At 38.4% G+C, this 13,388-nt stretch overlaps 1 non-coding gene across 1 annotated transcript; it reads right to left on the bottom strand.

The window, feature by feature from the left end:
- Positions 1 to 2,208: 2,208 nt before the first annotated feature.
- Positions 2,209 to 2,281, bottom strand: TRNAE-CUC (transfer RNA glutamic acid (anticodon CUC)). Its single transcript has one exon. It is a non-coding gene; the product is annotated as a tRNA-Glu (tRNA).
- Positions 2,282 to 13,388: the final 11,107 nt, after the last annotated feature.

The raw sequence follows: 13,388 nt of genomic DNA on the forward strand, positions 1-13,388 counted from the left end.
CAAATTCTCTCAAACCCACGGCTCAGCTGCTCCGATCACATGGTCTGTGTCTCCTCTGCTCTGCCAGCTTGCTTCTCTCTACTTGTCCAAATACCTCATGTCTTTTAAGATTCACCTCTTTTTTTTTCCCCCCCACAGCTTTATTGAGATATAGTTCACATACCATATAGTTCACTAGTTTAAAGTGTACAGGCATTTAGTACATTCGCAATGTTGGGCAACCACCACCAATATCTAATTCCAGAATATTTTTATCACCCCCAAAAGGAAACTCAAATCCATTTGTAGTTATTCTCTTCTCAGGACCATCCACACACCATCCCCTGGCAGCCATAAATCTGCTTTGATCTCTATGGATGATTCACCTATTCTGGACGTTTCACATAAATGGAATCATATGATATGTGATTTTTGTGCCTGGCTTCTTTCACTTAGATTTCAAGGTTCACCCATATTTTAGCGTGTTATCAGTATTTCATTCTTTTCTATTACTGAATAATATTTCACTGTGTGGCTACATGACATTATGTTCATCCATTCGTCAGCTGATGGACATTTGGGTTGTCTCCACTTTGGGGCTATTAAGAACAATGATACTCTGAATGTTTGTGTACAAGTTTGTGTGTATATATGTTTTCACTTCTCTTGGAGTGGAATAGCTAGGTCATATGGTAACTCCATGTTTAATATTTTGAAAACCTGCCAGACTGTTTTCCAGAGTGGCTGCACTATTTTACATTCCCACAAGCAATGCACGAGGGCTCCAATTTCTCCACATCCTTGACAACTCCTGTGATTTTTTAAGATTCACCTTGAACAAGAAACACAATTATATAGCCAATTTGTTGATCTCAGTACGTGCCAGAGTCTGTGCTTAGTGATCTATATATGTTATCTTGTTTAATCTTTAAAACACCCTGAGAAACAAATATTTTCTTCTTTTCGCAAATGAGGTGATCAAGGATTAGAATTTAGTGACCAGACAAAAACTACTGGTAGTGGTTCCAGGACTCATTCCTTTCTGCTGCCTCCAAAGCCCACTTTCAAATACTACCCTAGGGAGCCCCCCAAGATGCCTTTCCAAGCCAAACCCAGCCCCTAGGACCATTTCTTCTGAAACGAGAGCTAGCTGGTAACGGCTTGCATACCACCTTGTATTGTTCTCTGGTTGTTTACTGTATAAAACATTATTTTCCCAACTAGACAGTAAACACTCTTGGCTGGAATTTCTTTCCCTCTATTTTGTGCTGGGGAAATAAAATGTTTAATTAACACTTAATCAGTTGACAAAAACTTTTGAGAATTTTTTGTTTTCTTTCTATATTCTGAAAGGTGAGGGATACGTTGAAGACATACGATTTCCCTTTCAGCTTGTTTCCATGATGTTTGAGTGAAGCAAGAAGGAATAGACCATGACAATGCTCACACTCAAACTCACATACCCCTAGAAACTGTGGAAATTTGTGTTTCAGAGAGTGTCACCTGTTTTTAAAACAAAAAACAAAAAACAAGACTTTATAATAGAAAGCCTTGGCTTTTTCCCTTTGGAACCCAACACACACACACACACACACACACCCCACCCCATATATATACACACTCCAGGCATACACATGTATATATATATGTACATACACATGAGCATTTTTTGCACATGTATTACTTACCAGGGACTTTATATATGTTATCTCTTATCCATCTAACACAACCGCAAGGTAGGTATTAATGACTCCCATTTTATACATAAGCAAACTGCTGTACACAAGTTCATTTGACCAAGGCTACACAGCTGCTCAATGACAGAACCGACTTTGGCCACTAAGCTGATGTTCTTTTTGCTGCAACATATGCCTCTCTCAGATGTCCAGGAAGGAGGCATGTAGCTTGGTCTTGGAGTTTCACTAATTCGTCTCCTTATCTTCTTTCAGCACTTACCCCATGGCCGCCACAACCCACCCCGCAAAGTCCAGCTTGGTGTAATCTAGTTCTGCATTCCCATCACTGCACCCTCCACAACCAAACATCCTGATCAAACCCCGGAGATTTACATAAAAACATTCTGGGAAAAGGAGCAAGTGCAGTTTGGATTTATGGGCCTGGGGCTTCTGGTTTTGAAATGATGCACTAGGACTAGACGTTGTTCAAGTAAACTCTTTTTTTTAATTAATTTATTTATTTTGCCGCGCCGGGTGGCTTGCGGGATCTTAGTTCCCCGACCAGGGATCGAACCTGGGGCCTTGGCCATGAGAGCGCCGAGTCCTAACCACTGGACCACCTGGGAATTCTCCAAGTAAACTTTTTTTTTTTTTATTACTCAAGTAAACTCTTAAAAACATGCGCAGCCTCAATGGATTCCAAAGTGTTACCCAATAAACACTGTGGGAAGGAAAAATAATAAATTCCACAAGTTAAAATGCGGTCAGCTTGACCACGTTCTCATTAGTTACATCTCCTAGACAAATGGGAATGAGGACCATCGAAAGAACCTTCAACTAAATCTAGATAGCTTGGTTTTAATCCAGTGTGACATTAGTCACTAATTTCCCTGGGCTTCTGTTTCTTCCACTATTTAAAAAAAAGTTTGATTGAATTACATGATCCCGGAAGTGCCCTTTAAGTATGAAATTATATGATTCTTTAATAATGAGCAAGGGCCTCTCTGGGGGGAAGAGGATCAAGAACAATATAATTTACCTGGAGTCTACAGATGTGCTTCAAGGGGACAAGAACCCCTGCAGAGGAAATGCAGAAAATTTTGTGAGTTCTTATTGGAAGAGAGAGGATTCCTGGTTTCCTTGGATTCTCAATAGAATCAGTAACCTGCCAAATCTGCCAGCTACTGGCTGCAGACTGGGACTCAAAAGTGGTTGTGGAAAACTCTTTCCCCCAGAGGACTGAATTCATGTGGAGGGCAACTTCAAAGTCCTCTCCTTAACCTCTTACAAATACATAGTTCAAGACAAAATATTTAGACAATTCCCCGGCAGTCCAGTGGTTAGGACTCGGTGCTTTCACTGCTGTAGCCTAGGTTCAATCCCTGGTTGGGGAACTAAGATCCCGCAAGCCAAAGAACACGGACTTAGCTGAGCTCTCTAAATGTTCCTCCTCTAAGGCGATGAGTGAGACCAGCAATGCTCGTGTGTGATGAAGAGTACATAAGTCACAGGGTAGGGACTTCCCTGGTGGTCCTGTGGTTAAGACTTCACCTTCCAGTGCAGGGGATGTGGGTTTGATCTCTGGTCGGGGAGCCAAGATCCCACATGCCTCACGGCCAGAAAAGCAAAACATAAAACAGAAGCAATTTTGTAACAAAGTCAAAAAAGACTTTAAAAAAGAGTCCACGTCCAAAAAGTCTTAAAAATAAAAAAATAAGTCACGGGGTATAATTAGGAAATATAGTCAATAATATTGGAACAACTTTGTATGGTGATCAGTCTTATTGCCGTGATCATTTCATAATGCATAAAAATATTGAATATGTTGTGTACATGAAACAAATATAATGTTGTCTGTTAATTATAACTAATTTTTTAATGTCCTTACCTGACAGTTTTGGACGCAGATTTTCACCATCACATGACAAATTTGCTGGGTGAGCATTTTCAGGGCTGGGATCCTGGAAATGTACAGGGGATTTTTATCCATGTTGGAAAGGATCATTCTTCATTCGTCGCAATGTTAGAGATTCATATACTAGCTATACTCCTTTGTGCATAATCCTAAGGAAAGTCTAGATTTGGCTTTAAACTCTGTCTTTTGGATTTTAGTTTATCTCTATAGATAAATAATAGATTGGATCTGAGAGGCAATTAAACTTACAAATTCGGAAGACGGAACGCTGAATCGGGTAAGAGTGACACTTGACGTCAGTGGCTGGATGCAGGAATGGGCCAGTGTGAGAGAGCGAACAAATGCCTGAAGAAACAACATCAAGGGAGTTGTTGACAAGAAAATCCTAATAAAAGGAAGTGATAACATGAGGAAGAATAAATCCATTTTCTATTATTTCAGCCATGTGGCTGACAGGGTCTTGGTGCTCTGGCCAGGTGTCAGGCCAGAGCTTCTGAGGTGGGAGAGCTGAGTTCAGACACTGGATCACCAGGGACCTCCTGGCCCCACGTAATATCAATCGGCGAGAGCTCTCCCTGAGATCTCCGTTTCAACGCTAAGACCTCCAATCAACTACCAGCAAGCTCCATTGCTGGACACCCTATGCCAAACAACTAGTAAAACAGTAACACAACGCCACCCATTAGTGGAGAGGCTGCCTAAAATCATACTAAGTTCACAAACACACCACAAGATGCAGTCCTGCCCACCAGAAAGATGAGATCCGGCCTCATCCACCAGAACATAGGCACCAGTCCCCTCCACCAGAAAGCCTACACAACCCACTAAACCAACATTACCCACTGGGGGCAGACACCAAAAACAACAGGAACTACAAGCCTGCAGCCTGTGAAAAGGAGACCCCCAACACAGTAAGTTAAGCAAAATGAGAAGACAGAGAAATATGCAGCAGATGAAGGAGCGAGGTAAAAACCCACCAGACCAAACAAATGAAGAGGAAATAGGCAGTCTACCTGAAAAAGAATTCAGAGTAGTGACAGTAAAGATGATCCAGAATCTTGGAAATAGAATGAAGAGAATACAAGAAACGTTTAACACGGACCTAGAAGAACTAAGGAGCAAACAAACAATAATGAAAAACACAATAAATGAAATTAAAAGCTCTCTAGAAGGAATCAATACCAGAATAACTGAGGCAGAAGAACAGATAAGTGACCGAGAAGATAAAATAGTGGCAATAACTACCACAGAGCAGGATAAAGAACAAAGAATGAAAAGAATTGAGGACAGTCTCAGAGATCTCTGGGACAACATTAAACGCACCAACATTCAAATTATAGGGGTCCCAGAAGAAGAAGAGAAAAAGAAAGGGACTGAGAAAATATTTGAAGAGATTATAGTTTAAAACTTCCCTAATATGGGAAAGGAAATAGTCAATCAAGTCCAGGAAGTGCAGAGAGTCCCATACAGGATAAATCCAAGGAGAAATACACCAAGACACATACTAATCAAATGATCAAAAATTAAATACAAAAAAATATATTAAAAGCAGCAAGGGAAAAGCAACAAATAAAATTCAAGGGAATCCCCAAAAGGTTAAGAGCTGATCTTTCAGCAGAAACTCTGAAAGCCAGAAAGGAGTGGCAGGACATATTTAAAGTGATGAAAGGGAAAAACCTACAACCAAGATTACTCTACCCAGCAAGGATCTCATTCAGATTCAACAGAGAAATTAAAACCTTTACAGACAAGCAAGAGCTAAGAGAATTCAGCACCACCAAACCAGCTTTACAACAAATGCTAAAGGAACTTCTCTAGGCAGGAAACACAAGAGAAGGAAAAGACCTACAAAAACAAACCCATAACAATTAAGAAAATGGTAATAGAAACATACATATCAATAATTACCTTAAAAGTAAATGGATTAAATGCTCCAACCAAAAGACATAGACTGGCTGAATGGATACAAAGACAAGACCCATATATATGCTGTCTACAAGAGACCCACTTCAGACCTAGGGACACATACAGACTGAAGGTGAGGGGATGGAAAAAGATATTCCATGCAAATGGGAATCAAAAGAAAGCTGGGGGCTTCCCTGGTGGCACAGTGGTTGAGAGTCTGCCTGCTGATGCAGGGGACACGGGTTTGTGCCGTGGAGGTGTGCCGAGAGGATCCCAAATAAGGAAATACAAGCTTTAAATGACACATTAAACAACATGGACTTAATTGATATTTATAGGACATTCCATCCAAAAACAACAGAATACACTTTCTTCTCAAGTCCTCATGGAACATTCTCCAGAATAGATCATATCTTGGGTCACAAATCAAGCCTTGGTAAATTTAAGAAAATTGAATTGAAAATTGAATTAAGTATCTTTTCCGACCACAACACTATGAGACTAGATATCAGTTACAGGAAAAAAACTATAAAAATTACAAACACATGGAGGCTAAACAATACACTACTAAATAACCAAGAGATCACTGAAGAAATCAAAGAGGAAATCAAAAACTACCTAGAAACAAATGACAATGAAAACATGTCGGGCCAAAAGCTATGGAATGCAGCAAAAGCAGTTCCAAGAGGGAAGCTTATAGCAATACAATCCTAGCTCAAGAAACAAGAAAAATCTCAAATAAACAACCTAACCTTACACCTAAAGCAATTAGAAAAAACCCCAGAGTTAGCAGAAGGAAAGAAATCATAAAAATCAGATCAGAAATAAATGAAAAAGAAATGAAGGAAACAATAGCAAAGATCAATAAAACTAAAAGCTGGTTCTTTGAGAAGATAAACAAAATTGATAAACCATTAGCCAGACTCATCAAGAACAAAAGGGAGAAGACTCAGATCAACAGAATCAGAAATGAAAAAGGAGAAGTAACATCTGACACTGCAGAAATGCAAAGGATCATGAGAGATTACTACTAGCTACTCTATGCCAATGAAATGGACAACCTGGAAGACATGGACAAATTCTTAGAAAAGTATAACCTTCTGAGACTGAACCAGGAAGAAATAGAAAATATAAACAGACAAATCACAAGCACTGAAATTGAAACTGTGATTAAAAAGCTTCCAACAAACAAAAGCCCGGGACCAGATGGCTTCACAGGCCAATTCTATCAAACATTTAGAGAAGAGCTCACACCTGTCCTTCTCAAACTCTTCCAAAATACAGCAGAGGGAGGAACACTCCCAAACTCATTCTACGAGGCCACCATCACACTGATACCAAAACCAGACAAAGCTGTCACAAAGAAAGAAAACTACAGGTCAATATCACTGATGAATACAGACGCAAAAATCCTCAACAAAATACTAGCAAACAGAATCCAGCAGCACATTAAAAGGATCATACACCATGATCAAATGGGGTTTGTCCCAGGAATGCAAGGATTCTTCAATATACACAAATCAATCAATGTGATACACCATATTAACAAATTGAAGGATAAAAACCATATGATCATCTCAATAGATGCAGAAAAGGCTTTCGACAAAATTCAACACCCATTTATGATAAAAACTCTCCAGAAAGTAGGCATAGAGGGAACTTACCTCAACATAATAAAGGCCATATATGACAAACCCACAGCAAACATCATTCTCAATGAAATGAGAATGAAACCATTTCCACTAAGATCAGGAAGAAGACAAGGTTGCCCACTCTCACCACTATTCTTCAATGTAGCTTTGGAAGTTTTAGCCACAGCAATCAGAGAAGAAGAAGAAATAAAAGGAATCCAAATTGGAAAAGAAGAAGTAAAACTGTCACTGTTTGCAGATGACATGATACTATACATAGAGAATCCTAAAGATGCCACCAGAAAACTACTAGAACTAATCAATGAATTTAGTAAAGTAGCAGGATACAAAATTAACGCACAGAAGTCTCTTGCATTCCTATACACTAATGATGAAAAATCTGAAAGAGAAATTAAGGAAACACTCCCATTTACCATTGGAACAAAAAGAATAAAATACCTAGGAATAAACCTACCTAAGGAGACAAAAGACCTGTATGCAGAAAACTATAAGACACTGATGAAAGAAATTAAAGGTGATACCAACAGATGGAGAGATATACCATGTTCTTGGATTGGAAGAATCAATATTGTGAAAATGACACTACTACCCAAAGCAATCTACAGATTCAATGCAATCCCTATCAAACTACCAGTGGCATTTTTCACAGAACTAGAGCAAAAAATTTCACAATTTGCATGGAAACACAAAAGGCCCTGAATAGCCAAAGCAATCTTGAGAAAGAAAAATGGAACTGGAGGAATTAGGCTCCCTGACTTCAGACTATACTACAAAGCTACAGTAATCAAGACAGCATGGTACTGTTACAAAAACAGAAATATAGATCAACGGAACAAGATAGAAAGCCCAGAGATAAACCCACGCACATATGGTCACCTTATCTTTGATAAAGGAGACAAGAATATACAGTGGAGAAAAGACAGTCTGTTCAATAAGTGGTGCTGGGGAAACTGGACAGCTACATGTAAAAGAATGAAATTAGAACACTTCCTAACACCATACACAAAAATAAACTCAGAATGGATTAATGACCTAAATGTAAGGCTAGACACTATAAAACTCTTAGAGGAAAAAAGAGGCAGAACACTCTATGACATAAATCACAGCAAGATCCTTTTTGACCCACCTCCTAGAGAAATGGAAATAAAAACAAAAATAAAGAAATGGGACCTAATGAAACTTAAAAGCTTTTGCACAGCAAAGAAAACCATAAACAAGACAAAAAGAAAACCCTCAGAATGAGAGAAAATGTTTGCAAAATATTTGACTACCAACCCACTAATGTATCAGAGCAGGTAAATTCCTCCCAGGAAGCAGCCTCTGTCCATAGAGAGATCATCACAGAATCTCAGGAGACCTTACAAGGGGGATGACAGCAGAGAAAGTACAAGAGTCAACGTCTTCATAGAAAAGAGACAGAGAAAGGAGGAGGGAGAGGAGGAAGAAGTCACTTTCCTGTTTCATCATTCAAACCAGGAGCTTAGCCTATGGATAAAGAAATTGGTTGACTTTTTTCTCTTGTTTTACTTGCTGAATATTGTGGCATAGAACGAATTATTTGAGAAGCTCATTTGCTTTTTCAGTTTATATTTGTTTCCTACAAGAGCCTGTTTTGGGTCTAAGAAGCCAGAGATGAGTACAGAATAGACCAGATTGAGAGCAAAATGCCTGGTTATGAGTAAGACAAATGCGAGTTCTCATCTGGTGGAGAGAGCACTGGTCTTGGAGTCAGAAGAAGGCTCTTCCTCTTGCTACATGACTGTCTCTTTCTTCATCTTCAGTACAACTGGGTAAACACTCCCAGTTGAGAGGACCAAAGGAAGTAATGGAGGTGACAGTGTTTGGTTAATTGTACAAATATAACTTCTTATTTTCTCAGTCTGAATGAGGAAAGTTAGAAAGAAAGGAAAGTCTTAAAGGGAAACCAACAGGCTTAGGGTGGAATAATGGCAGAGTTAGTTAAGGCTAAATTTATTGTAGATTGAAATATAGACTCAAATCTGAGAAGTAGGTTTATTCATGCTCCATCACCCAACCCCAATCCTGCTCCCATAAACCTGCAGAGATGTGGGCTGCTTGAGTTGGGTCCGTCCCTTAATTTATTCATTATCAATTTAAAATTTTTTCTTATGTCTCTTCCATAAGGCTTAATTCTCTCTGGCCCAAACACGAGGAAGAACCTTCTATTCTGTTCAAGATTCTCCCTTTTGCTTCTGGGAGACTCATGATACAATTCTGGGAGGAAGATTCGAATGTCTCAAAAAGGCACTTCTCTAAATGTGATTGTGATAGGCCCCTCTCCCATCAGCACCAACATTCCTTACAGAGAAAACACAGGAAAGAGTAAAAGATGAAGATGAAGACAAGTTTTTAGGTTGAATAGTTTAAAAACTTATGAGTGACACCGCTATATAAAGAAGGAAATGAAGAAAACAGGAAAAAGCTGAGTTCTTACTCTTTAAAATCTGAAGGTTTCTTTTGCAATTGCTTCCAGACACAAAAAAATTCATTTCTGGGAAATAGAAGGGCACCAATAAAACTACAACAAATTACTACGAGGCTAAAGGAAGTGGGTGTTTAAGCTGAATGGACAGATCCAAGCATCTTTGGAGGCCACAAGGAAAGAAGCAAGAAAACTAAGGCTGTGGCATATGTGATTGACCCAACCCCAAGAAAAATTTTAAAATAAAAACATGGATTTTTAGTTTCATGAATTCTAAAAAAAGGCAAAGCATCCAGTTCTGATTCCCTCAACTTCCGTTCCATCCATAACGCAAGGCAAAGGATTCCGTTTACTTAATTATTTCATTAATCTGCAAACTGTTTTAGATTTTGCATTTTCAAGGTGCAAGGTACAAGGCCATGTCTACAGAATGACAAACATATAGGGCACATCTAAAATACTGTCAAACAGCAGGCTGTTTTGCCTACATAATTCCAAGGATTCAGACACAGATGCTTTCTCTTTGATATTTCTCTTTACTACATAAAGATAAATTTTAAATTATGTATTTCTTGCAGGCCAAAGATTGAGGCTTTCCCACCCCCCACCCCCAAAATTTCTTTGCGTAGGATTTACCAAAGGGAAAAAAAAACTGAGAAAATTCAGCAATTGCCAGGGATTTGACCTGACTCAGAATATCCAAGTTTTCATAGCACAGTGAAGGAATCTTCAATGAACGTGGGCATTTTCGCTGAGCTGGGTACAGAATGTTCAGGTGGTCTGAGCTCACACTTGAGTTGGTAAAGAGATATTTGTATAGTTTTTCTTCTTTGTTGAGGTAGTGGTGGTAAAATATAGATAAGTTACCATTTGAATCATTTTTAAGTATACAGTTCAGTAGCATTAAGTGCATTCACGTTATTGTGTAGCTCTCACCACTATCCATCTCCAGACCTTTTTCATTTTCCCAGACTGAAACTCTGTACCCATTAAACAATAACCACATTCCGTCCTGTTCCCCAGCTCCCAGTAACTACTGATCTACTTTCTGTCTATATGGATTTAACCACTCTAGGTACCCCATGTAAGTGAAATCAGATAATATTTGTCCTTTGATCCCCATGGTATTTTGACATGACAGAGTATCAAAAAAATTAAAAATAGTAAACCCTAGGTGTAAGAAATAAAAAGAAAATGACAGATCTACAAATACCGACCATGTTCCAGGTTCTGAGTTAGATGCCTCTTCTTTCTCGTTATTTCTCATTCCCACATAAAGATAAGTTTTAAATCAGGTATTTGTTGCAGACCAAAGATTTCTCCCCTCCCACTCCACCCCCAAAATTTCTCCCAGTAGGATTTTTACTGTAGGAGGAACACCTGGGAAATTCTTGCCCCCCCGCAAGACTTTGGGAAATAAGGAGTTACAAGATGATCAGAATGCTTTACTGATCAAAAATCTTCAGAAACAAGCAAATAACAGAAAAGACTGATGAGTTACTATCATTATCTTCTAAGCCCTTTCACAGAGCCTTTGTTTTGTTAGGGGCAACAATTGGGAAAAAAAGAGACACGCAGGCTTTGTTTTCTCAGCAGGAGCTGCTGTACATTTGGTACAATGGATATGGGGTTTGTTTTTTTTTCCTTTTTAAAAAATTAAGATATCCATTATCTACAGAGCAACCTTAGAGGGACAGATTGAGGATTTTAGAATTTCATGTCTCTCATAGCCAGATGGTCTTTACACAATTGAAGTTCCCTCCCATCATTCATAATTGCTTCTTATCACTACTATCATTAATGTTATTATTAAGAATAATGTTGAAATCATTTAAACCCCCACGTTGAATAGTCCTGTGGCTTTGCTCCCCACCTCCCAGTGCCCACTTTCATGGATCAGGCCTATGCTCAGTAGGACTCTAGAAACTGCTTTCTCTTTTGATAACTTTGAAGAAAGTACACAAATTCTTGCTTCCCGTAGCAATTTATTTATAGTGGCTCTTACCACATCTTGAAGAATAATGTTTGTTTTCTTGTTTAATTATTATCTTTTGACCACATACTTTTTGATACTATTTTTTGACCAGATACTTTTTGTTGTTGTTCTTGGGTTTGCTTGTTTTCAACTAAAGCGTATTCACGATTCTTTTTCTTTTAAATAAATGTTGTTTTTAATCATAGGATGATTCCATTGAGTAAGTTTTATAGGGTCATTTTCAGGGGTGGAGCAGGGAAAGGTTTCTTAAAAATTGAAATATGACATCCATATCATTAGAGTTTTAAAGTTAGTAATGTGCTTAAGGCAGATTTTTTATGGTTAGCAAAGTTGAGATGTTCTGACACCCAAAGGATGCACAAAATGATAACTTTACATAAATGTATACGGTGCCCCCGAGGGGCCTCAGTTGTATTATGGGGTTTCTCATGAACAGTCTTGGTTCAGACAGAAGAACAGTGAAGAAAAGCTAAGTGGTTCTGTATGGGATGGGCTGTGCATGAGCTGTATCACACTGCAAATAGAGGAAAATTTCAATTCCAGCTAGTTTACTATGAGGCGCAGAAATATGACATGGAACAAAATATCTAATGAAATGTTTATCTTCTTAAAAGTGTTTCCTTAAAAGAACCATTGCATAGCTTTAAAATGGATAGACTATGGAACAGTCTGAAAATGATATGGTCTACAGCTTGGGAAAGAAGAATATACATAAACTGGAGAATGTAGAAAATTGGGTAATACGATGTGATTGACTGATTGGACCATTTCTTAAAGATGTGAATCAGCCCTGAAGTTCACCTCTTCTGATTTTCCAAACTGCACTTTCTTTTTTTTTTTTTTTTTTTTAATTTTGTTTATAAAGCACTTGCTTGTAGTGATTCTGTAATTCCTGAAAGGCAAGAAGCAAATAATTATGAAGAAAGACCTTCATGGCAGAATTCTAGCTGAGTCCCTTTTCCTATACAAGCAATTATACAAAATGCTTAATTAACTGTTGTCTATGCATGAGACAGTCTTGTCAAAATCAAGGATCCTCAAAGGAACAAAAAGAGTCTTCCCTCATGAGCAGCACCATTGATATAGGATCTTTCCTAGCTACTTTCCCTTGGAGAAAATCTCATTTGCCCCATTATTTTACACGAAAAATTGAGGTGCCTGTGTGGTTTCTAGATGAAATAATAAAATGAAATTTATTAATCTTTAGGAAAAACCAGCTACAGCAATTTCAATAAATTAGGTGTTTCCCATTGCAAAAATATCCTTCTGTGCTACTAACTTAAACAGTAATACTTTGCTATGGAGTATGTTATTTATTCAACAACTTCTATAAATCACAAGGGTCATAATTGCTATCATTTACTGAGAACTCACGCTAGGCACAATTCTAAATACTTTCCACACACTATCCCATTTAACCTCAAAATAAGGCTTCAAGTGGGGAATGTCCTTTCCTATTGTATGCCCTACAGAAACAAAGGATCAGGTCACACTGAAAGTTGCAGAGCTACGACTGTAACCCTGAGTCATAGCACCTACTTGCAATTATTTATTTGAAATATAGAATATGACTGTCCGGCAAAGAATTTTGAAGGTCAGTAATGAATACACATGCTTCCCAACTCTCTTCTTTACACATCGGCTTCCTTGCCAACGAATGTATTTCTCTATCAAATAAGACGAAGTGGCGGTCAGGGTATTCCACGACGCTTAAGTTTTATTTTTGCATTCACCTCTGGGTTGCTTCAGAATGTGAGATTCTAACCAGTGAATTTTGGTAAAAGACCAAACTGATTTAAGGGCCTCAGTACGAGGATTTGGT

This window comes from Lipotes vexillifer, unplaced genomic scaffold (genome assembly GCF_000442215.2).
Source record: "Lipotes vexillifer unplaced genomic scaffold, Lipotes_vexillifer_v1.1 scaffold1018, whole genome shotgun sequence".
NCBI lineage: Eukaryota > Metazoa > Chordata > Mammalia > Artiodactyla > Lipotidae > Lipotes > Lipotes vexillifer.